Raw genomic sequence first — 26,344 nt, forward strand, 5'->3', positions numbered from 1 at the left:
TGTATCCCTTGGACCTTCTAATTGACGATGAAACACAGAAATTGCATCCGAATTTAATACAAATAGCACAATGCCGACTTAAGTACAAGAGGACTGACACTCGCGCTTTCTATGATTTGAACCTCTCCTGTGAGTCCAGATTTAGATTCCGATGCTTCACTTCAGGTTTACTGTATCCCTTGGACCTTCTTATTGACGATGAAACACAGATATTGCATCCGAACTTAATACAAAAGGCACAATGCGGCTTAAGTACAAGAGGACTGACACTTTCACTTTCCATGATTTGAACCTCTCCTGTGACTGCAGTTTTAGATTCCGATGCTTCACTTCAGGTTTACTGTATCCCTTGGACCTTCTTATTGACGATGAAACACAGAAATTGCATCCGAATTTAATACAAATAGCACAATGCCGACTTAAGTACAAGAGGACTGACACTCGCGCTTTCTATGATTTGAACCTCTCCTGTGAGTCCAGATTTAGATTCCGATGCTTCACTTCAGGTTTACTGTATCCCTTGGACCTTCTTATTGACGATGAAACACAGAAATTGCATCCGAATTTAATACAATTGGCACAATGTCGATTTAAGTAAAAGAGGACTGACACCCTAACTTTCTATGATTTGAACCTCTCCTGAGAGTCCAGTTTTAGATTCCGATGCTTCACTTCAGGTTTGCTGTATACCTTGCACCTTCTTATTGACGATGAAACACAGAAAATGCATACGAATTTAATACAAAAGGCACAATGCCGATTTAAGTACAAGAGGACTGACATTCTAACTTTCTATGATTTGAACCTCTCCTGCGAGACAGGTTTTAGATTCCGATGCTTCACTTCAGGTTTACTGTATCCCTTGGACCTTCTAATTGACGATGAAACACAGAGTTTGCATCCGAATTTAATACAAAAGGTACAATGCCGACTTAAGTACAAGAGGACTGACACTCTAACTTTCTATGATCTGAACCTCTCCTGTGAGTCCACTTTTAGATTCCGATGTTTAACTTCACGTTTACTGTATCCCTTGGACCTTCTTATTGACGATGAAACACAGAAATTGCATCCGAATTTAATACAAAAATCACAATGGCGACTTAAGTACAAGAGGACTGACACTCTCACTTTCTATGAATCGAACATCTCCTGTGAGTCCAGTTTTAGATTCCGATGCTTCACTTCAGGTTTACTGTACCCCTTGGACCTTCTTATTGACGTTGAAACACAGAGTTTGCATCCGAATTTAATACAAAAGGCACAATGGCGACTTAAGTACAAGAGGACTGACACTCTCACTTTCTATGATTTGAACCTCTCCTGTGAGTCCAGTTTTAGATTCCGATGCTTCACTTCAGGTTTACTGTATCCCTTGGACCTTCTTATTGACGATGTAACACAGAAATTGCATCGGAATTAAATTCAAAAGGCACAATGCCGACTTAGGTACAAGAGGACTGACACTCTAACCTTCTATGATTTGAACCTCTCCTGTGAGTCCAGTTTTAGATTCCGATGCTTCACTTCAGGTTTACTGTATCCCTTGGACCTTCTTATTGACGATGAAACACAGAGTTTGCATCCGAATTTAATAGAAAAAGCACAATACCGACTTAAGTACAAGAGGACTGACACTCTCACTTTCTATGATTTGAACCTCTCCTGTGAGTCCAGTTTTAGATTCCGATGCTTCACTTCAGGTTTACTGTATCCCTTGGACCTTCTTATTGACGATGAAACACAGAAATTGCATCCGTATTTAATACAAATGGCACAATGTCGACTTAAGTGAAAGAGGACTGACACTCTAACTTTCTATGACCTGAACCTCTCCTGTGAGTCCAGTTTTAGATTCCGATGCTTCACTTCAGGTTTACTGTATACCTTGCACCTTGTTACTGACGATGAAACACAGAAATTGCATCGGAATTAAATTCAAAAGGCACAATGCCGTCTTAAGTACAAGAGGACTGACACCCTCACTTTCTATGTTTTGAACCTCGCCTGTGAGTCCAGTTTTAGATTCCGATGCTTCACTTCAGGTTTACTGTATCCTTCGGACCTTCTAATTGACGATGGAACACAGAGTTTGCATCCGAATTAAATACAAAAGGTACAATGCCGACATAAGTAAAAGAGGACTGACACTCTCACTTTCTATGATTTGAACCTCTCCTGTGAGTCCAGTTTTAGATTCCGATGCTTCACTTCAGGTTTACTGTATCCCTTGGATCTTCTTATTGACGATGAAACACAGAAATTGCATCGGAATTAGATTCAAAAGGCACAATGCCGACTTAAGTACAAGAGGACTGACACTCTTACTTTCTATGATTTGAACCTCTCCTGTGAGTCCAGTTTTAGATTCCGATGCTTCACTTCAGGTTTACTGTTTCCCTTGGACCTTCTTATTGACGATGAAACACAGAGTTTGCATCCGAATTTAATACAAAAGGCACAATGCCGACTTAAGTACAAGAGGACAGACACTCTAACTTTCTATGATTTGAACCTCTCCTGTGAGGTCAGATTTAGATTCCGATGCTTCACTTCAGGTTTACTGTATCCCTTGGACTTCTTATTGACGATAAAACACGGAAATCGCATCCGAATTTAATACAAATGGCACAATGGCGACTTAAGTACATGAGGACTGACACTCTAACTTTCTAAGATTTGAACCTCTCCTGTGAGTCCAGTTTTAGATTCCGATGCCTCACTTCAGGTTTGCTGTATACCTTGCACCTTCTTATTGACGATGAAACACAGAGTTTGCATCCGAATTTAATACAAAAGGCACAATGCCGACTTAAGAACAAGAGAACTGACATTCTAACTTTCTATGATTTGAACCTCTCCTGTGAGTCCAGTTTTGGATTCCGATGCTTCACTTCAGGTTTACGGTATCCCTTGGACCCTCTTATTGACGATGAAACACAGAAATTGCATCCGAATTTAATACAAATGGCACAATGCCGACTTAAGTACAAGAGGACTGACACTCTCACTCTCTATGATTCGAACCTCTCCTGTGAGGTCAGATTTTGATTCCGATGCTTCACTTCAGGTTTACTGTATACCTTGCACCTTGTTATTAACGATGAAACACAGAGTTTGCATCCGAATTTAATACAAAAGACACAATACCGACTTAAGAAAAAGAGGACTGACACTCTCACTTTCTATGATTTGAACCTCTCCTGTGAGACCAGTTTTAGATTTCGATGTTTCACTTCAGGTTTACTGTATCCCTTGGACCTTCTTATTGACGATGAAACACAGAAATTGCATCGGAATCGAATTTAATACAAAAGGCACAATGCCGACTTAAGTACAAGAGGACTGACACTCTAACTTTCTATGATTTGAACCTCTCCTGTGAGTCCAGTTTTGCATTCCGATGCATCACTTCAGGTTTGCTGTAACCCTTGGACCTTCTTATTGACGATGACATACAGAAATTCCATCCGAATTAAATTCAAAACGCACAATGCCGACTTAAGCAAATGAGGACTGACATTCTCACTTTCTATGATTTGAACCTCTCCTGTGAGTCCAGTTTTAGATTCCGATGCTTCACTTCAGGTTTACTGTATCCCTTGGACCTTCTTATTGACGATGAAACACAGAAATTGCATCGGAATTAAATTCAAAAGGCATAATGCCGACTTAAGTACAAGAGGACTGACACTCTAACTTTCTATGATTTGAACCTCTCCTGTGAGTCCAGTTTTAGATTCCGATGCTTCACTTCAGGTTTACTGTATCCCTTGGACCTTCTTATTGAGGATGAAACACAGAGTTTGCATCCGAATTTAATACAAAAGGCACAATACCGACTTAAGGACAAGAGGACTGACACTCTAAATTTCTATGATTTGAACCTCTCCTGTGAGTCCAGTTTTTGATTCCGATGCTTCACTTCAGGTTTACTGTATCCCTTGGACCTTCTTATTGACGATGAAGCACAGAAATTGCATCCGAATTTAATACAAAAGGCACAATGGCGACTTAAGTACAAGAGGACTGACACTCTCACTTTCTATGATTTGAACCTCCCTGTGAGACCAGTTTTAGATTCCGATGCTTCACTTCATGTTTACTGTATCCCTTGGACCCTCTTATTGAAGATGAAACACAGAAATTGCATCGGAATTAAATTTAAAAGGCACAATGCCGACTTAAGTACTAGAGGACTGACACTCAAACTTTCTATGATTTGAACTTCTCCTGTGAGTCCAGTTTAAGATTCCGATGCTTAACTTCAGGTTTACTGTATCCCTTGGACCTTCTTATTGACGATGAAACACAGAAATTGCATCCGAATTTAATACAAATGGCACAATGCCGGCTTTAGTACAAGAGGGCTGATACTCTCACTTTCTATGATTCGAACCTCTCCTGTGAGGTCAGATTTAGATTCCGATGCTTCACTTCAGGTTTACTGTATCCCTTGGACCTTCTTATTGACGATAAAACACGGAAATCGCATCCGAATTTAATACAAATGGCACAATGGCGACTTAAGTACAAGAGGACTGACACTCTAACTTTCTATGATTTGAACCTCTCCTGTGAGTCCAGTTTTAGATTCTGATGCTTCACTTCAGGTTTGCTGTATACCTTGCACCTTCTTATTGACGATGAAACAAAGAAATTGCATCCGAATTTAATACAAAAGGCACAATGCCGACTGAAGAACAAGAGGACTGACAGTCTAACTTTCTATGATTTAACCTCTCCTGTGAGTCCAGTTTTGGATTCCGATGCTTCACTTCAGGTTTACGGTATCCCTTGGACCTTCTTATTGACGATGAAACACAGAAATTGCATCCGAATTTAATACAAATGGCACAATGCCGACTTAAGTACAAGAGGACTGTCACTCTCACTCTCTATGATTCGAACCTCTCCTGTGAGGTCAGATTTTGATTCCGATGCTTCACTTCAGGTTTACTGGATACCTTGCACCTTGTTATTGACGATGAAACACAGAGTTTGCATCCGAATTTAATACAAAAGACACAATACCGACTTAAGAAAAAGAGGACTGACACTCTAACTTTCTATGATTTGAGCCTCTCCTGTGAGTCCAGTTTTGGATTCCGATGCTTCCCTTCAGGTTTACTGTATCCCTTGGACCTTCTTATTGCCGATGAAACACAGAAATTGCATCCGAATTTAAAACAAAAGGCACAATGGCGACTTAAGTACAAGAGGACTGACACTCTCACTTTCTATGATTTGAACCTCTCCTGTGAGACCAGTTTTAGATTCCGATGTTTCACTTCAGGTTTACTGTATCCCTTGGACCTTCTTATTGACGATGAAACACAGAAATTGCATCGGAATCGAATTTAATACAAAAGGCACAATGCCGACTTAAGTACAAGAGGACTGACACTCTAACTTTCTATGATTAGAACCTCTCCTGTGAGTCCAGTTTTGCATTCCGATGCTTCACTTCAGGTTTACTGTAACCCTTGGACCTTCTTATTGACGATGACATACAGAAATTCCATCCGAATTAAATTCAAAACGAACAACGCCGACTTAAGCAAATGAGGACTGACATTCTCACTTTCTATGATTTGAACCTCTCCTGTGAGTCCAGTTTTAGATTCCGATTCTTCACTTCAGGTTTACTGTATCCCTTGGACCTTCTTATTGACGATGAAACACAGAAATTGCATCGGAATTAAATTCAAAAGGCATAATGCCGACTTAAGTACAAGAGGACTGACACTCTAACTTTCTATGATTTGAACCTCTCCTGTGAGTCCAGTTTTTGATTCCGATGCTTCTCTTCAGGTTTACTGTATCCCTTGGACCTTCTTATTGACGATGAAACACAGAAATTGTATCCGAATTTAGTGCAAAAGGCACAATGGCGACTTAAGTACAAGAGGACTGACACTCTTGCTTTCTATGATTTGAACCTCTCCTGTGAGTCCAGTTTTAGATTCCGATGCTTCACTTCTGGTTTACTGTATCCCTTGGACCTTCTTAATGACGATGAAACACAGAGTTTGCATCCGAATTTAATACAAAAGGCACAATACTGACTTAAGTACAAGAGGACTGACACACTGACTTTCTATGATTTGAACCTCACCTGTGAGTCCAGTTTTGGATTCCGATGCTTCACTTCAGGTTTACTGTATCCCTAGGACCTTCTTGTTGACGATGAAACACAGAAATTGCATCCGAATTTAGTACAAAAGGCACAATGGCGACTTAAGTACAAGAGGACTGACACTCTCGCTTTCCATGATTGGAACCTCTCCTTTGAGACCAGTTTTACATTAAGATGCTTCACTTCAGGTTTACTGTATCCCTTGGACCTTCTTATTGACGATGAAACACAGAAATTGCATCTGAATTTAATACAAATGGCACAATGTCGACTTAAGTAAAAGAGGACTGACACTCTAACTTTCTATGATTTGAACCTCTCCTGTGAGTCCAGTTTTAAATTCCGATACTTCACTTCAGATTTGCTGTATACCTTGCACCTTCTTAATGACGGTGAAACACAGAAATTGCATCTGAATTTAATACAAATGGCACAATGTCGACTTAAGTAAAAGAGGACTGACACTCTAACTTTCTATGATTTGAACCTCTCCTGTGATTCCAGTTTTAAATTCCGATGCTTCACTTCAGATTTGCTGTATACCTTGCACCTTCTTAATGACGGTGAAACACAGAAATTGCATCCGAATTTAATACAAAAGGCACAATGCCGACTTAAGTACAAGAGGACTGACATTCTAACTTTCTATGATTTAAACCTCTCCTGTGAGTCCAGTTTTAGATTCCGATGCTTCACTTCAGGTTTACTGTATCCCTTGGACCTTCTTATTGACAATGAAACACAGAAATTGCATCCGAATTTAATACAATAAACACAATGGCGACTTAAGTACAAGAGGACTGACGCTCTCACTTTCTATGATTTGAACATCTCCTGTGAGTCCAGTTTTAGATTCCGACGCTTCACTTCTGGTTTACTGTATACCTTGCACCTTGTTATTGACGATGAAACACAGAAATTGCATCGGAATTAAATTTAAAAGGCACAATGCCGTCTTAAGTACAAGAGGACTGACACCCTCACTTTCTATGAGTTGAACCTCTCCTGTGAGTCCAGTTTTAGATTCCGATGCTTCACTTCAGGTTTACTGTATCCCTCGGACCTTCTAATTGACGATGGAACACAGAGTTTGCATCCGAATTTAATACAAAAGGTACAATGCCAACTTAAGTACAAGAGGACTGACACTCTAACTTTCTATGATTTGAACCTCTCCTGTGAGTCCAGTTTTAGATTCTGATGCTTCACTTCAGGTTTACTGTATCCCTTGGACCTTCCTATTGACGATGAAACACAGAAATTGCATCCGAATTTAATACAAAAAACACTATGGCGACTTAAGTACAAGAGGACTGACGCTCTCACTTTCTATGATTTGAACATCTCCTGTGAGTCCAGTTTTAGATTCCGACGCTTCACTTCTGGTTTACTGTATCCCTTGGAATTTCTTATTGACGATGAAACACAGAAATTGCATCGGAATCAAATTCAAAACGCACAATGCCGACATAAGTAAAAGAGAACTGACACTCTCACTTTCTATGATTTGAACCTCTCCTGTGAGACAAGTTTTAGATTCCGGTGCTTCACTTCAGGTTTACTGTATCCCTTGGATCTTCTTATTGACGATGAAACACAGAAATTGCATCGGAATTAAATTCAAAAGGCACAATGCCGACATAAGTACAAGAGGACTGACACTCTTACTTTCTATGATTTGAACCTCTCCTGTGAGTCCAGTTTTAGATTCCGATGCTTCACTTCAGGTTTACTGTTTCCATTGGACCTTCTTATTGACGATGAAACACAGAGTTTGCATCCGAATTTAATACAAAAGGCACAATGCCGACTTAAGTACAAGAGGACTGACACTCTCACTTTCTATGATTTGAACATCTCCTGTGAGTCCAGTTCTAGATTCCGATGCTTCACTTCACGTTTACTGTTTCCCTTGGACGTTCTTATTGACGATGAAACACAGAAATGCATCGGAATTAAATTTAAAAGGCACAGTGGCGACCTAAGTAGAAGAGGACTAATACTCTCACTTTCTATGATTTGAACCTCTCCTGTGAGTCCAGTTATAGATTCCGATGCTTCACTTCAGGTTTACTGTATACCTTGCAGCTTCTTATTGACGATGAAACACAGAAATTGCATAGGAATTAAATTCAAACGGCACAATGCCGACTTAAGTACAAGAGGACTGACACTCTATCTTTCTATGATTTGAACCTCTCCTGTGAGTCCAGTTTTAGATTCCGATGCTTCACTTCAGGTTTACTGTATCCCTTAGACCTTCTTATTGACGATGAAACACAGAGTTTGCATCCGAATTTAATACAAAATGCACAATGCCGACTTAAGTACAAGAGGACTGACACTCTAACTTTCTATGATTTGAACCTCTCCTGTGAGTCCAGTTTTGGATTCCGATGCTTCACTTCAGGTTTACTGTATCCCTTGGACCTTCTTATTGACGATGAAACATAGAAATTGCATCCGAATTAAATTCAAAACGCACAATGCCGACTTAAGCAAAAGAGGACTGACACTCTCACTTTCTATGATTTGAACCTCTCCTGTGAGTCCAGTTTTAGATTCCGATGCTTCACTTCAGGTTTACTGTATCCCTTGGACCGTCTTATTGACGATGAAACACAGAAATTGCATCGGAATTAAATTCAAAAGGCATAATGCCGACTTAAGTACAAGAGCACTGACACTCTAACTTTCTATGATTTGAACCTCTCCTGTGAGTCTAGTATTAGATTCCGATGCTTCACTTCAGGTTTACTGTACCCCTTGGACCTTCTTAGTGACGATGAAACACAGAGTTAGCATCCGAATTTAATAAAAAAGGATCAATACCAACTTAAGTACAAGAGGACTGACACTCTAACTTTCTATGATTTGAACCTCTCCAGTGAGTCCAGTTTTGGATTCCGATGCTTCACTTCAGGTTTACTGTATCCCTTGGACCTTCTTATTGACGATGAAACACAGAAATTGCATCCGGATTTAATACAAAAGGCACAATGGCGACTTAAGTACAACAGGGCTGAAACTCTCACTTTCTATGATTTGAACCACTCCTGTGAGTCCAGTTTTAGTTTCCGATACTTCACTTCAGGATTACTGTATCCCTTGGACCTTCTTATTGACGATGAAACACAGAAATTGCATCGGAATTAAATTCAAATGGCACAATGCCGACTTAAGTACAAGAGGACTGACACTCTAACTTTCTATGATTTGAACCTCTCCTGTGAGTCCAGTTTTAGATTCCGATGCTTCACTTCTGGTTTACTGTGTCCCTTGGACCTTCTTATTGACCATGAAACACAGAGTTTGCATCCGTATTTAATACAAAAGGCACAATACCGACTTAAGTACAAGAGGACTGATACTCTGACTTTCTATGATTTGAACCTCACCTGTGGGTCCAGTTTTGGATTCCGATGCTTCACTTCAGGTTTACTGTATCCCTAGGACCTTCTTATTGACGATGAAACACAGAAATTGCATCTGAATTTAATACAAATGGCACAATGTCGACTTAAGTAAAAGAGGACTGACACTCTAACTTTCTATGATTTGAACCTCTCCTGTGAGTCCAGTTTTAGATTCCGATGCTTCACTTCAGGTTTGCTGTATACCTTGCACCTTCTTAATGACGATGAAACACAGAAATTGCATCCGAATTTAATACAAAAGGCACAATGCCGACTTAAGTACAAGAGGACTGACATTCTAACTTTCTATGATTTGAACCTCTCCTGTGAGTCCAGTTTTAGATTCCGATGCTTCACTTCAGGTTTACTGTATCCCTTGGACCTTCTTATTGACAATGAAACACAGAAAAAGCATCGAAATTAAATTCAAAAGGCACAATGCCGACTTAAGTACAAGAGGACTGACATTCTAACTTTCTATGATTTGAACCTCTCCTAAGAGACCAGTTTTAGATTCTGATGCTTCACTTCAGGTTTACTGTATCCCTTGGACCTTCGTATTGACGATGAAACACAGAAATTGCATCCGAACTTAATACAAAAGGCACAATGGCGGCTTAAGTACAAGAGGACTGACACTTTCACATTCTATGATTTGAACCTCTCCTGTGAGTCCAGTTTTGGATTCCGATGCTTCACCTCAGGTTTACTGTATCCCTTGGACATTCTTATTTACGATGAAACACAGAAATTGCATCCGAATTTAATACAAATGGCACAATGCCGACTTAAGTACAAGAGGGCTGACACTCTCACATTCTATGATTCGAAACTCTCCTGTGAGGTCACATTTAGTTTCCTATGCTTCACTTCAGGTTTACTGTATCCCTTGGACCTTCTTATTAACGATGAAACACAGAAATTGAATCCGAATTTAATACAAAATGCACAATGCCGACTTAAGTACAAGTAGACGCACATTCTAACTTTCTATGATTTGAACCTCTCCTCTGAGTCCAGTTTTAGATTCCGATGCTTCACTTCAGGTTTACTGTATCTCTTGGACCTTCTTATTGACAATGAAACACAGAAAAAGCATCGGAATTAATTTCAAAAGGCACAATGCCGACTTAAGTACAAGAGGACTGACATTCTAACTTTCTATGATTTGAACCTCTCCTAAGAGACCAGTTTTAGATTCTGATGCTTCACTTCAGGCTTACTGTATCCCTTGGACCTTCTTATTGACGATGAAACACAGAAATTGCATCCGAACTTAATACAAATGGCACAATGACGGCTTAAGTACAAGAGGACTGACACTTTCACATTCTATGATTTGAACCTCTCCTGTGAGTCCAGTTTTAGATTCCGATGCTTCACTTCAGGTTTACTGTATCCCTTGGACCTTCTTATTGACGATGAAACACAGAAATTGCATCCGAATTTAATACAAATGGCACAATGCCGACTTAAGTACAAGTGGACTGACACTCTCACTCTCTATGATTCGAACCTCTCCTGTGAGGTCAGATTTAGATTCCGATGCTTCACTACAGGTTTACTGTAAACCTTGCACCTTGATATTGACGATGAAACACAGAAATTGCATCGGAATTAAATTCAAAAGGCCCAATGCCGTCTTAAGTACTAGAGGACTGACACCCTCACTTTCTATGATTTGAACCTCTCCTGTGAGTCCAGTTTTAGATTCCGATGCTTCACTTCAGGTTTACTGTATCCCTTGGACCTTCTTATTGACGATGAAACACAGAAATTGCATCCGAATTTAATACAAAAAACACAATGGCGACTTACGTACAAGAGGACTGACGCTCTCACTTTCTATGATTTGAACATCTCCTGTGAGTCCAGTTCTAGATTCCGATGCTTCACTTCAGGTTTACTGTTTCCCTTGGACGTTCTTATTGACGATGAAACACAGAAATTGCATCGGAATTAAGTTCAAAAGGCACAGTGCCGACCTAAGTAGAAGACGACTAATACTCTCACTTTCTATGATTTGAACCTCTCCTGTGAGTCCAGTTTTAGATTCCGATGCTTCACTTCAGGTTTACTGTACCCCTTGGACCATCTTAGTGACGAGGAAACACGGAGTTTGCATCCGAATTTAATACAAAAGGCACAATACCAACTTAAGTACAAGAGGACTGACACTCTAACTTTCTATGATTTTAACCTCTCCAGTGAGTCCAGTTTTGGATTCCGATGCTTCACTTCAGGTTTACTGTATCCCTTGGACCTTCTTATTGACGATGAAACACAGAAATTGCATCCGAATTAAATTCAAAACGCACAATGCCGACTTAAGCAAAAGAGGACTGACACTCTCACTTTCTATGATTTGAACCTCTCCTGTGAGTCCAGTTTTAGATTCCGATGCTTCACTTCAGGTTTACTGTATCCCTTGGACTGTCTCATTGACGATGAAACACAGAAATTGCATCGGAATTAAATTCAAAAGGCATAATGCCGACTTAAGTACAAGAGCACTGACACTGTAACTTTCTATGATTTGAATCGCTCCTGTGAGTCCAGTTTTAGATTCCGATGCTTCACTTCAGGTTTACTGTACCCCGTGGACCTTCTTAGTGACGATGAAACACAGAGTTTGCATCCGAATTTAATACAAAAGGCACAATACCAACTTAAGTACAAGAGGACTGACACTCTAACTTTCTATGATTTGAACCTCTCCAGTAAGTCCAGTATTGGATTCCGATGCTTCACTTCAGGTTTACTGTATCCCTTGGACCTTCTTATTGACGATGAAACACAGAAATTGCATCCGGATTTAATACAAAAGGCACAATGGCGACTTAAGTACAAGAGGGCTGACACTCTCACTTTCTATGATTTGAACCTCTCCTGTGAGTCCAGTTTTAGTTTCCGATACTTCACTTCAGGTTTACTGTATCCCTTGGACCTTCTTATTGACGATGAAACACAGAAATTGCATCGGAATTAAATTCAAATGGCACAATGCCGACTTAAGTACAAGAGGACTGACACTCTAACTTTCTATGATTTGAACCTCTACTGTGAGTCCAGTTTTAGATTCCGATGCTTCACTTCTGGTTTACTGTGTCCCTTGGACCTTCTTATTGACGATGAAACACAGAGTTTGCATCCGTATTTAATACAAAAGGCACAATACCGACTTAAGTACAAGAGGACTGACACTCTGACTTTCTATGATTTGAACCTCACCTGTGGGTCCAGTTTTGGATTCCGATGCTTCACTTCAGGTTTACTGTATCCCTAGGACCTTCTTATTGACGATGAAACACAGAAATTGCATCTGAATTTAATACAAATGGCACAATGTCGACTTAAGTAACAGAGGACTGACACTCTAACTTTCTATGATTTGAACCTCTCCTGTGAGTCCAGTTTTAGATTCCGATGCTTCACTTCAGGTTTGCTGTATACCTTGCACCTTCTTAATGACGATGAAACACAGAAATTGCATCCGAATTTAATACAAAAGGCACAATGCCGACTTAAGTACAAGAGGACTGACATTCTAACTTTCTATGATTGGAACCTCTCCTGTGAGTCCAGTTTTAGATTCCGATGCTTCACTTCAGGTTTACTGTATCCCTTGGACCTTCTTATTGACAATGAAACACAGAAAAAGCATCGAAATTAAATTCAAAAGGCACAATGCCGACTTAAGTACAAGAGGACTGACATTCTAACTTTCTATGATTTGAACCTCTCCTAAGAGACCAGTTTTAGATTCTGATGCTTCACTTCAGGTTTACTGTATCCCTTGGACCTTCTTATTGACGATGAAACACAGAAATTGCATCCGAACTTAATACAAAAGGCACAATGGCGGCTTAAGTACAAGAGGACTGACACTTTCACATTCTATGATTTGAACCTCTCCTGTGAGTCCAGTTTTAGATTCCGATGCTTCACCTCAGGTTTACTGTATCCCTTGGACATTCTTATTTACGATGAAACACAGAAATTGCATCCGAATTTAATACAAATGGCACAATGCCGACTTAAGTACAAGAGGGCTGACACTCTCACTTTCTATGATTCGAAACTCTCCTGTGAGGTCACATTTAGATTCCTATGCTTCACTTCAGGTTTACTGTATCCCTTGGACCTTCTTATTGACGATAAAAAACGGAAATCGCATCCGAATTTAATACAAATGGCACAATGCCGACTTAAGTACAAGAGGACTGACACTCGCACTTTCTATGATTTGAACCTCTCCTGTGAGACCGGTTTTAAATTCCGATGCTTCACTTCAGGTTTACTGTATCCCTTGGACCTTCTTATTGACGATGAAACACAGAAATTGCATCCGAATTTAATACAAAAATCACAATGGCGGCTTAAGTACAAGAGGACTGACACTCTCACTTTCTATGATTTGAACACCTCCTGTGAGTCCAGTGCTAGATTCCGATGCTTCACTTCAGGTTTACTGTTTCCCTTGGACGTTCTTATTGACGATGAAACGCAGAAATTGCATCGGAATTAAATTCAAAAGGCACAGTGCCGACCTAAGTAGAAGACGACTAATACTCTCACTTTCTATGATTTGATCCTCTCCTTTGAGTCCAGTTTTAGATTCCGATGCTTCACTCCAGGTTTACTGTATACCTTGCAGCTTCTTATTGACGATGAAACACAGAAATTGCATCTGAATTTAATACAAATGGCACAATGTCGACTTAAGTAAAAGAGGACTGACACTCTAACTTTCTATGATTTGAACCTCTCCTGTGAGTCCAGTTTTAGAATCCGATGCTTCACTTCAGGTTTGCTGTATACCTTGCACCTTCTTAATGACGATGAAACACAGAAATTGCATCCGAATTTAATACAAAAGGCACAATGCCGACTTAAGTACAAGAGGACGCACATTCTAACTTTCTATGATTTGAACCTGTCCTGTGAGTCCAGTTTTAGATTCCGATGCTTCACTTCAGGTTTACTGTATCCCTTGGACCTTCTTATTGACAATGAAACACAGAAAAAGCATCGGAATTAATTTCAAAAGGCACAATGCCGACTTAAGTACAAGAGGACTGACATTCTAACTTTCTATGATTTGAACCTCTCCTAAGAGACCAGTTTTAGATTCTGATGCTTCACTTCAGGTTTACTGTATCCCTTGGACCTTCTTATTGACGATGAAACACAGAAATTGCATCCGAACTTAATACAAATGGCACAATGGCGGCATAAGTACAAGAGGACTGACACTTTCACATTCTATGATTTGAACCTCTCCTGTGAGTCCAGTTTTAGATTCCGATGCTTCACTTCAGGTTTACTGTATCCCTTGGACCTTCTTATTGACGATGAATTACAGAAATTGCATCCGAATTTAATACAAATGGCACAATGCCGACTTAAGTACAAGAGGACTGACACTCTCACTCTCTATGATTCGAACCTCTCCTGTGAGGTCAGAATTAGATTACGATGCTTCACTACAGATTTACTGTAAACCTTGCACCTTGTTATTGACGATGAAACACAGAAATTGCATCGGAATTAAATTCAAAAGGCACAATGCCGTCTTAAGTACAAGAGGACTGACACCCTCACTTTCTATGATTTGAACCTCTCCTGTGAGTCCAGTTTTAGATTCCGATGCTTCACTTCAGGTTTACTGTATCCCTCGGACCTTCTAATTGACGATGGAACACAGAGTTTGCATCCGAATTTAATACAAAAGGTACAATGCCGACTTAAGTACAAAAGGACTGACACTCTAACTTTCTATGATTTGAACCTCTCCTGTGAGTCCAGTTTTAGATTCCGATGCTTCACTTCAGGTTTACTGTATCCCTTGGACCTTCTTATTGACGATGAAACACAGAAATTGCATCCGAATTTAATACAAAAAACACAATGGCGACTTAAGTACAAGAGGACTGATGCTCTCACTTTCTATGATTTGAACATCTCCTGTGAGTCCAGTTTTAGATTCCAACGCTTCACTTCTGGTTTACTGTATCCCTTGGAATTTCTTATTGGCGATGAAACACAGAAATTGCATCGGAATCAAATTCAAAACGCACAATGCCGACATAAGTAAAAGAGGACTGACACTCTCACTGTCTATGATTTGAACCTCTCCTGTGAGTCCAGTTTTAGATTCCGATGCTTCACTTCAGGTTTACTGTATCCCTTGGACCTTCTTATTGACGATGAAACACAGAAATTGCAATGGAATTAAATTCAAAATGCACAATGCCAACTTAAGTACAAGAGGACTGACACTCTAACTTTCTATGATTTGAACCACTCCTGTGAGTCCAGTTTTGGATTCCGATGCTTCACTTCAGGTTTACTGTATCCCTTGGACCTTCTTATTGACGATGAAACACAGAAATTGCATCCGAATTTAATACAAAAGGCACAATGGCGACTTAAGTAAAAGAGGACTGACACTTTCACTTTCTATGAATTGAACCTCTCCTGTGAGTCCAGTTTTAGATTCCGATGCTTCACCTCAGGCTTACTGTATCCCTAGGACATTCTTATTGACGATGAAACACAGAAATTGCATCCGAAATTAATACAAATGGCACAATGCCGACTTAAGTACCAGAGGGCTGATACTCTCACTTTCTATGATTCGAACCTCTCCTTTGGGGTCACATTTAGATTCCAATGCTTCACTTCAGGTTCACTGTATCCCTTGGACCTTCTTATTGACGATAAAACACGGAAATCGCATCAGAATTTAATACAAATGGCACAATGCCGACTTAAGTAAAAGAGGACTGACACTCGCACTTTCTATGATTTGAACCTCACCTGTGAGACCGGTTTTAAATTCCGATCCTTCACGTCAGGTTTACTGTATCCCTTGGACCTTCTTATTGACGATGAAACACAGAAATTGAATTCGAATTTAATACAAAAATCACAATGGCGGCTTAAGTACAAGAGGACTGACACTCTCACTTTCTATGAATTGTACATCTCCTGTGAGTCCAGTTCTAGATTCCAATGCTTCACTTCAGGTTTACTGTTTCCCTTGGACGTTCTTATTGACGATGAAACACAGAAATTGCATCGGAATTAAATTCAAAAGGCACAGTGCCGACCTAAGTAGAAGACGACTAATACTCTCACTTTCTATGATTTGAACCTCTCCTTCGAGTCCAGTTTTAGATTCCGATGCTTCACTCCAGGTTTACTGTATACCTTGCAGCTTCTTATTGACGATGAAACACAGAAATTGCATCTGAATTTAATACAAATGGCACAATGTCGACTTAAGTAAAAGAGGACTGACACTCTAACTTTCTATGATTTGAACCTCTCCTGTGAGTCCAGTTTTAGAATCCGATGCTTCACTTCAGGTTTGCTGTATACCTTGCACCTTCTTAATGACGATGAAACACAGAAAATGCATCCAAATTTAATACAAAAGGCACAATGCCGACTTAAGTACAAGAGGACGCACATTCTAACTTTCTATGATTTGAACCTCTCCTGTGAGTCCAGTTTTAGATTCCGATGCTTCACTTTAGGTTTACTGTATCCCTTGGACCTTCTTATTGACAATGAAACACAGAAAAAGAATAGGAATTAATTTCAAAAGGCACAATGCCGACTTAAGTACAAGAGGACTGACATTCTAACTTTCTATGATTTGAACCTCTCCTAAGAGACCAGTTTTAGATTCTGATGCTTCACTTCAGGTTTACTGTAACCGTTGGACCTTCCTATTGACGATGAAACACAGAAATTGCATCGGAATTAAATTCAAAAGGCACAATGCCGACTTAAGTACAAGGGGACTGACAACCACACCTTTTATGATTTGAACCTCTCCTGTGAGTCCAGTTTTAGATTCCGATGCTTCACTTCAGGTTTACTGTTTCCCTCGGACCTTCTAATTGACGATGGAACACAGAGTTTGCATCCGAATTTAATACAAAAGGTACAATGCCGACTTAAGTACAAGAGGACTGACACTCTAACTTTCTATGATTTGAACCTCTCCTGTGAGTCCAGTTTTAGATTCCGATGCTTCACTTCAGGTTTACTGTATCCCTTGGACCTTCTTATTGACGATGAAACACAGAAATTGCATCCGAATTTAATACAAAAAACACAATGGCGACTTAAGTACAAGAGGACTGACGCTCTCACTTTCTATGATTTGAACATTTCCTGTGAGTCCAGTTTTAGATTCCGATGCTTCACCTCAGGTTTACTGTATCCCTTGGACATTCTTATTGACGATGAAACACAGAAATTGCATCCGAATTTAAAACAAATGGCACAATGCCGACTTAAGTACTAGAGGGCTGACACTCTCACTTTCTATGATTCGAACCTCTCCTTTGAGGTCAGATTTAGATTCCGATGCTTCACTTCAGGTTTACTGTATCCCTTGGACCTTCTTATTGACGATAAAACACAGAATTTGCATCCGAATTTAATACAAATGGCACAATGCCGACTTAAGTACAAGAGGGCTGACACTCTCACATTCTATGATTCGAAACTCTCCTGTTAGGTCACATTTAGATTCCTATGCTTCACTTCAGGTTTACTGTATCCCTTGGACCTTCTTATTGACGATAAAACACGAAAATCACATCCGAATTTAATACAAATGGCACAATGCCGACTTAAGTACAAGAGGACTGACACTCGCACATTCTATGATTTGAACCTCTCCTGTAAGACCGGTTTTAAATTCCGATGCTTCACTTCAGGTTTACTGTATCCCTTGGACCTTCTTATTGACGATGAAACACAGAAATTGCATCCGAATTTAATACAAAAATCACAATGGCGGCTTAAGTACAAGAGGACTGACACTCTCACTTTCTATGATTTGAACACCTCCTGTGAGTCCAGTGCTAGATTCCGATGCTTCACTTCAGGTTTACTGTTTCCCTTGGACGTTCTTATTGACGATGAAACACAGAAATTGCATCGGAATTAAATTCAAAAGGCACAGTGCCGACCTAAGTAGAAGACGACTAATACTCTCACTTTCTATGATTTGAACCTCTCCTTCGAGTCCAGTTTTAGATTCCGATGCTTCACTCCAGGTTTACTGTATACCTTGCAGCTTCTTATTGACGATGAAACACAGAAATTGCATCTGAATTTAATACAAATGGCACAATGTCGACTTAAGTAAAAGAGGACTGACACTCTAACTTTCTATGATTTGAACCTCTCCTGTGAGTCCAGTTTTAGAATCCGATGCTTCACTTCAGGTTTGCTGTATACCTTGCACCTTCTTAATGACGATGAAACACAGAAAATGCATCCAAATTTAATACAAAAGGCACAATGCCGACTTAAGTACAAGAGGACGCACATTCTAACTTTCTATGATTTGAACCTCTCCTGTGAGTCCAGTTTTAGATTCCGATGCTTCACTTCAGGTTTACTGTATCTCTTGGACCTTCTTATTGACAATGAAACACAGAAAAAGCATCGGAATTAATTTCAAAAGGCACAATGCCGACTTAAGTACAAGAGGACTGACATTCTAACTTTCTATGATTTGAACCTCTCCTAAGAGACCAGTTTTAGATTCTGATGCTTCACTTCAGGTTTACTGTATCCCTTGGACCTTCTTATTGACGATGAAACACAGAAATTGCATCCGAACTTAATACAAATGGCACAATGGCGGCATAAGTACAAGAGGACTGACACTTTCACATTCTATGATTTGAACCTCTCCTGTGAGTCCAGTTTTAGATTCCGATGCTTCACTTCAGGTTTACTGTATCCCTTGGACCTTCTTATTGACGATGAAACACAGAAATTGCATCCGAATTTAATACAAATGGCACAATGCCGACTTAAGTACAGGAGGACTGACACTCTCACTCTCTATGATTCGAACCTCTCCTGTGAGGTCAGATTTAGATTCCGATGCTTCACTACAGGTTTACTGTAAACCTTGCACCTTGTTATTGACGATGAAACACAGAAATTGCATCGGAATTAAATTCAAAAGGCACAATGCCGTCTTAAGTACAAGAGGACTGACACCCTCCCTTTCTATGATTTGAACCTCTCCTGTGAGTCCAGTTTTAGATTCCGATGCTTCACTTCAGGTTTACTGTATCCCTCGGACCTTCTAATTGACGATGGAACACAGAGTTTGCATCCGAATTTAATACAAAAGGTACAATGCCGACTTAAGTACAAGAGGACTGACACTCTAATTTTCTATGATTGGAACCTCTCCTGTGAGTCCAGTTTTAGATTCCGATGCTTCACTTCAGGTTTACTGTATCCCTTGGACCTTCTTATTGACGATGAAACACAGAAATTGCATCCGAATTTAATACAAAAAACACAATGGCGACTTAAGTAAAGACGACTGACGCTCTCACTTTCTATGATTTGAACATCTCCTGTGAGTCCAGTTCTAGATTCCGATGCTTCACTTCAGGTTTACTGTTTCCCTTGGACGTTCTTATTGACGATGAAACACAGATATTGCATCGGAATTAAATTCAAAAGGCACAGTGCCGACCTAAGTAGAAGACGACTAATACTCTCACTTTCTATGATTTGAACCTCTCCTGTGAGTCCTGTTTTAGATTCCGATGCTTCACTCCAGGTTTACTGTATACCTTGCAGCTTCTTATTGACGATGAAACACAGAAATTGCATCTGAATTTAATACAAATGGCACAATGTCGACTTAAGTAAAAGAGGACTGACACTCTAACTTTCTATGATTTGAACCTCTCCTGTGAGTCCAGTTTTAGAATCCGATGCTTGACTTCTGGTTTGCTGTATGCCGTGCACCTTCTTAATGACGATGAAACACAGAATTTGCATCCGAATTTAATACAAAAGGCACAATGCCGACTTAAGTACAAGAGGACGCACATTCTAACTTTCTATGATTTGATCCTCTCCTGTGAGTCCAGTTTTAGATTCCGATGCTTCACTTCAGGTTAACTGTATCCCTTGGACCTTCTTATTGACAATGAAACACAGAAAAAGCATCGGAATTAATTTCAAAAGGCACAATGCCGACTTAAGTACAAGAGGACTGACATTCTAACTTTCTATGATTTGAACCTCTCCTAAGAGACCAGTTTTAGATTCTGATGCATCTCTTCAGGTTTACTGTATCACTTGGACCTTCTTATTGACGATGAAACACAGAAATTGCATCCGAACTTAATACAAATGGCACAATGGCGGCTTAAGTACAAGAGGACTGACACTTTCACATTCTATGATTTGAACCTCTCCTGTGAGTCCAGTTTTAGATTCCAATGCTTCACTTCAGGTTTACTGTATCCCTTGGACCTTCTTATTGACGATGAAACACAGAAATTGCATCCGAATTTAATACAAATGGCACAATGCCGACTTAAGTACAAGAGGACTGACACTCTCACTCTCTATGATTCGAACCTCTCCTGTGAGGTCAGATTTAGATTCTGATGCTTCACTACAGGTTTACTGTAAACCTTGCACCTTGTTATTGACGATGAAACACAGAAATTGCATCGGAATTAAATTCAAAAGGCACAATGCCGTCTTAAGTACAAGAGGACGGACACCCTCACTTTCTATGATTTGAACCTCTCCTGTGAGTCCAGTTTTAGATTCCGATGCTTCACTTCAGGTTTACTGTATCCCTCGGACCTTCTAATTGACAATGGAACACAGAGATTGCATCCGAATTTAATACAAAAGGTACAATGCCGACTTAAGTACAAGAGGAATGACACTCTAACTTTCTATGATTTGAACCTTTCCTGTGAGTCCAGTTTTAGATTCCGATGCTTCACTTCAGGTTTACTGTATCTCTTGGACCTTCTTATTGATGATGAAACACAGAAATTGCATCCGAATTCAATACAAAATACACAATGGCGACTTAAGTACAAGAGGACTGACGCTCTCACTTTCTATGATTTGAACATCTCCTGTGAGTCCAGTTTTAGATTCCGACGCTTCACTTCTGGTTTACTGTATCCCTTGGAATTTCTTATTGGCGATGAAACACAGAAATTGCATCGGAATCAAATTCAAAACGCACAATGCCGACATAAGTAAAAGAGGACTGACACTCTCACTTTCTATGATTTGAACCTCTCCTGTGAGTCCAGTTATAGATTCCGATGCTTCACTTCAGGTTTACTGTATCCCTTGGACCTTCTTATTGACGATGAAACACAGAAATTGCAACGGAGCTAAATTCAAAATGCACAATGCCAACTTAAGTACAAGAGGACTGACACTCTAACTTTCTATGATTTGAACCTCCCCTTTGAGTCCAGTTTTGGATTCCGATGCTTCACTTCAGGTTTACTGTATCCCTTGGACCTTCTTATTGACGATGAAACACAGAAATTGCATCCGAATTTAATACAAAAGGCACAATGGCGACTTAAGTACAAGAGGACTGACACTTTAACTTTCTATGAAATGAACCTCTCCTGTGAGTCCAGTTTTAGATTCAGATGCTTCACCTCAGGCTTACTGTATCCCTAGGACATTCTTATTGACGATGAAACACAGAAATTGCATCCGAAATTAATACAAATGGCACAATGCCGACTTAAGTAAAAGAGGACTGACACTCGCACTTTCTATGATTTGAACCTCACCTGTGAGACCGGTTTTAAATTCCGATGCTTCACGTCAGGTTTACTGTATCCCTTGGACCTTCTTATTGACGATGAAACACAGAAATTGAATTCGAATTTAATACAAAAATCACAATGGCGGCTTAAGTACAAGAGGACTGACACTCTCACTTTCTATGAATTGTACATCTCCTGTGAGTCCAGTTCTAGATTCCGATGCTTCACTTCAGGTTCACTGTTTCCCTTGGACGTTCTTATTGACGATGAAACACAGAAATTGCATCGGAATTAAATTCAAAAGGCACAGTGCCGACCTAAGTAGAAGAGGACTAATACTCTCACTTTCTATGATTTGAACCTCTCCTGTGAGTCCAGTTTTAGATTACGATGCTTCACTCCAGGTTTACTGTATACCTTGCAGCTTCTTATTGACGATGAAACACAGAAATTGCATCTGAATTTAATACAAATGGCACAATGTTGACTTAAGTAAAAGAGGACTGACACTCTAACTTTCTATGATTTGAACCTCTCCTGTGAGTCGAGTTTTAGAATCTGATGCTTCACTTCAGGTTTGCTGTATACCTGGCACATTCTTAATGACGATGAAACACAGACATTGCATCCGAATTTAATACAAAAGGCACAATGCCGACTTAAGTACAAGAGGACTGACATTCTAACTTTCTATGATTTGAACCTCTCCTGTGAGTCCAGTTTTAGATTCCGATGCTTCACATTAGGTTAACTGTATCCCTTGGACCTTCTTATTGACAATGAAACACAGAATTTGCATCCGAATTTAATACAAAAGGCACAATGCCGACTTAAGTACAAGAGGACGCACATTCTAACTTTCTATGATTTGATCCTCTCCTGTGAGTCCAGTTTTAGATTCCGATGCTTCACTTCAGGTTTACTGTATCCCATGGTCCTTCTTATTGACAATGAAACACAGAAAAAGCATCGGAATTAATTTCAAAAGGCACAATGCCGACTTAAGTACAAGAGGACTGACATTCTAACTTTCTATGATTTGAACCTCTCCTAAGAGACCAGTTTTAGATTCTGATGCTTCACTTCAGGTTTACTGTATCACTTGGACCTTCTTATTGACGATGAAACACAGAAATTGCATCCGAATTTGATACAAATGGCACAATGCCGACTTAAGTACAAGAGGACTGACACTCTCACTCTCTATGATTCGAACCTCTCCTGTGAGGTCTGATTTAGATTCCGATGCTTCACTACAGGTTTACTGTAAACCTTGCACCTTGTTATTGACGATGAAACACAGAAATTGCATCGGAATTAAATTCAAAAGGCACAATGCCGTCTTAAATACAAGAGGACTGACACCCTCACTTTCTATGATTTGAACCTCTCCTGTGAGTCCAGTTTTAGATTCCGATGCTTCACTTCTGGTTTACTGTATCCCCCGGACCTTCTAATTGACAATGGAACACAGAGTTTGCATCCGAATTTAATACAAAAGGTACAATGCCGACTTAAGTACAAGAGGAATGACACTCTAACTTTCTATGATTTGAACATCTCCTGTGAGTCCAGTTTTAGATTCCGACGCTTCACTTCTGGTTTACTGTATCCCTTGGAATTTCTTATTGGCGATGAAACACAGAAATTGCATCGGAATCAAATTCAAAACGCACAATGCCGACATAAGTAAAAGAGGACTGACATTCTCACTTTCTATGATTTGAACCTCTCCTGTGAGTCCAGTTTTAGATTCCGATGCTTCACTTCAGGTTTACTGTATCCCTTGGACCTTCTTATTGACGATGAAACACAGAAATTGCAACGGAGCTAAATTCAAAATGCACAATGCCAACTTAAGTACAAGAGGACTGACACTCTAACTTTCTATGATTTGAACCTCTCCTGTGAGTCCTGTTTTAGATTCCGATGCTTCACCTCAGGCTTACTGTATCCCTAGGACATTCTTATTGACGATGAAACACAGAAATTGCATCCGAAATTAATACAAATGGCACAATGCCGACTTAAGTACAAGAGGGCTGACACTCTCACTTTCTATGATTCGAACCTCTCCTGTGAGGTCACATTTAGATTCCTATGCTTCACTTCAGGTTTACTGTATCCCTTGGACCTTCTTATTGACGATAAAACACGGAAATCGCATCAGAATTTAATACAAATGGCACAATGCCGACTTAAGTAAAAGAGGACTGACACTCGCACTTTCTATGATTTGAACCTCACCTGTGAGACCGGTTTTAAATTCCGATGCTTCACGTCAGGTTTACTGTATCCCTTGGACCTTCTTATTGACGATGAAACACAGAAATTGAATTCGAATTTAATACAAAAATCACAATGGCGGCTTAAGTACAAGAGGACTGACACTCTCACTTTCTATGAATTGTACATCTCCTGTGAGTCCAGTTCTAGATTCCGATGCTTCACTTCAGGTTTACTGTTTCCCTTGGACGTTCTTATTGACGATGAAACACAGAAATTGCATCGGAATTAAATTCAAAAGGCACAGTGCCGACCTAAGTAGAAGAGGACTATTACTCTCACTTTCTATGATTTGAACCTCTCCTGTGAGTCCAGTTTTAGATTACGATGCTTCACTCCAGGTTTACTGTATACCTTGCAGCTTCTTATTGATTATGAAACACAGAAATTGCATCTGAATTTAATACAAATGGCACAATGTTGACTTAAGTAAAAGAGGACTGACACTCTAACTTTCTATGATTTGAACCTCTCCTGTGAGTCGAGTTTTAGAATCTGATGCTTCACTTCAGGTTTGCTTTATACCTGGCACCTTCTTAATGACGATGAAACACAGACATTGCATCCGAATTTAATACAAAAGGCACAATGCCGACTTAAGTACAAGAGGACTGACATTCTAATTTTCTATGATTTGAACCTCTCCTGTGAGTCCAGTTTTAGATTCCGATGCTTCACTTTAGGTTTACTGTATCCCTTGGACCTTCTTACTGACAATGAAACACAGAAAAAGAATCGGAATTAATTTCAAAAGGCACAATGCCGACTTAGGTACAAGAGGACTGACATTCTAACTTTCTATGATGTGAACCTCTCCTAAGAGACCAGTTTTAGATTCTGATGCTTCACTTCAGGTTTACTGTATCCCTTGGACCTTCTTATTGACGATGAAACACAGAAATTGCATCGGAATTAAATTCAAAAGGCACAATGCCGGCTTAAGTACAAGGGGACTGACAACCTCACTTTTTATGATTTGAACCTCTCCTGTTAGTCCAGTTTTAGATTCCGATGCTTCACTTCAGGTTTACTGTTTCCCTCGGACCTTCTAATTGACGATGGAACACAGAGTTTGCATCCGAATTTAATACAAAAGGTTCAATGCCGACTTAAGTACAAGAGGACTGACACTCTAACTTTCTATGATTTGAACCTCTCCTGTGAGTCCAGATTTAGATTCCGATGCTTCACTTCAGGTTTACTGTATCCCTTGGACCTTCTTATTGACGATGAAACACAGAAATTGCATCCGAATTTAATACAAAAAACACAATGGCGACTTAAGTACGAGAGGACTGACGCTCTCACTTTCTATGATTTGAACATCTCCTGTGAGTCCAGTTTTAGATTCCGATGCTTCACCTCAGGTTTACTGTATCCCTTGGACATTCTTATTGACGATGAAACACAGAAATTGCATCCGAATTTAAAACAAATGGCACAATGCCGACTTAAGTACAAGAGGGCTGACACTCTCACTTTCTATGATTCGAACCTCTCCTTTGAGGTCAGACATAGATTCCGATGCTTCACTTCAGGTTTATTGTATCCCTTGGACCTTCTTATTGACGATAAAACACGGAAATCGCATCCGAATTTAATACAAATGGCACAATGCCGACTTAAGTTCAAGAGGACTGACACTCGCACTTTCTTTGATTTGAACCTCTCCTGCGAGACCGGTTTTAAATTCCGATGCTTCACTTCAGATTTACTGTATCCCTTGGACCTTCTTATCGACGATGAAACACAGAAATTGAATCCGAATTTAATACAAAAATGACAATGGCGGCTTAAGTACAAGAGGACTGACACTCTCACTTTCTATGATTTGAACATCTCGTGTGAGTCTAATTCTAGATTCCGATGCTTCACTTCAGGTTTGCTGTTTC

The sequence above is a fragment of the Schistocerca serialis genome, chromosome 11, assembly GCF_023864345.2.
Source record: "Schistocerca serialis cubense isolate TAMUIC-IGC-003099 chromosome 11, iqSchSeri2.2, whole genome shotgun sequence".
Classification (NCBI taxonomy): domain Eukaryota; kingdom Metazoa; phylum Arthropoda; class Insecta; order Orthoptera; family Acrididae; genus Schistocerca; species Schistocerca serialis.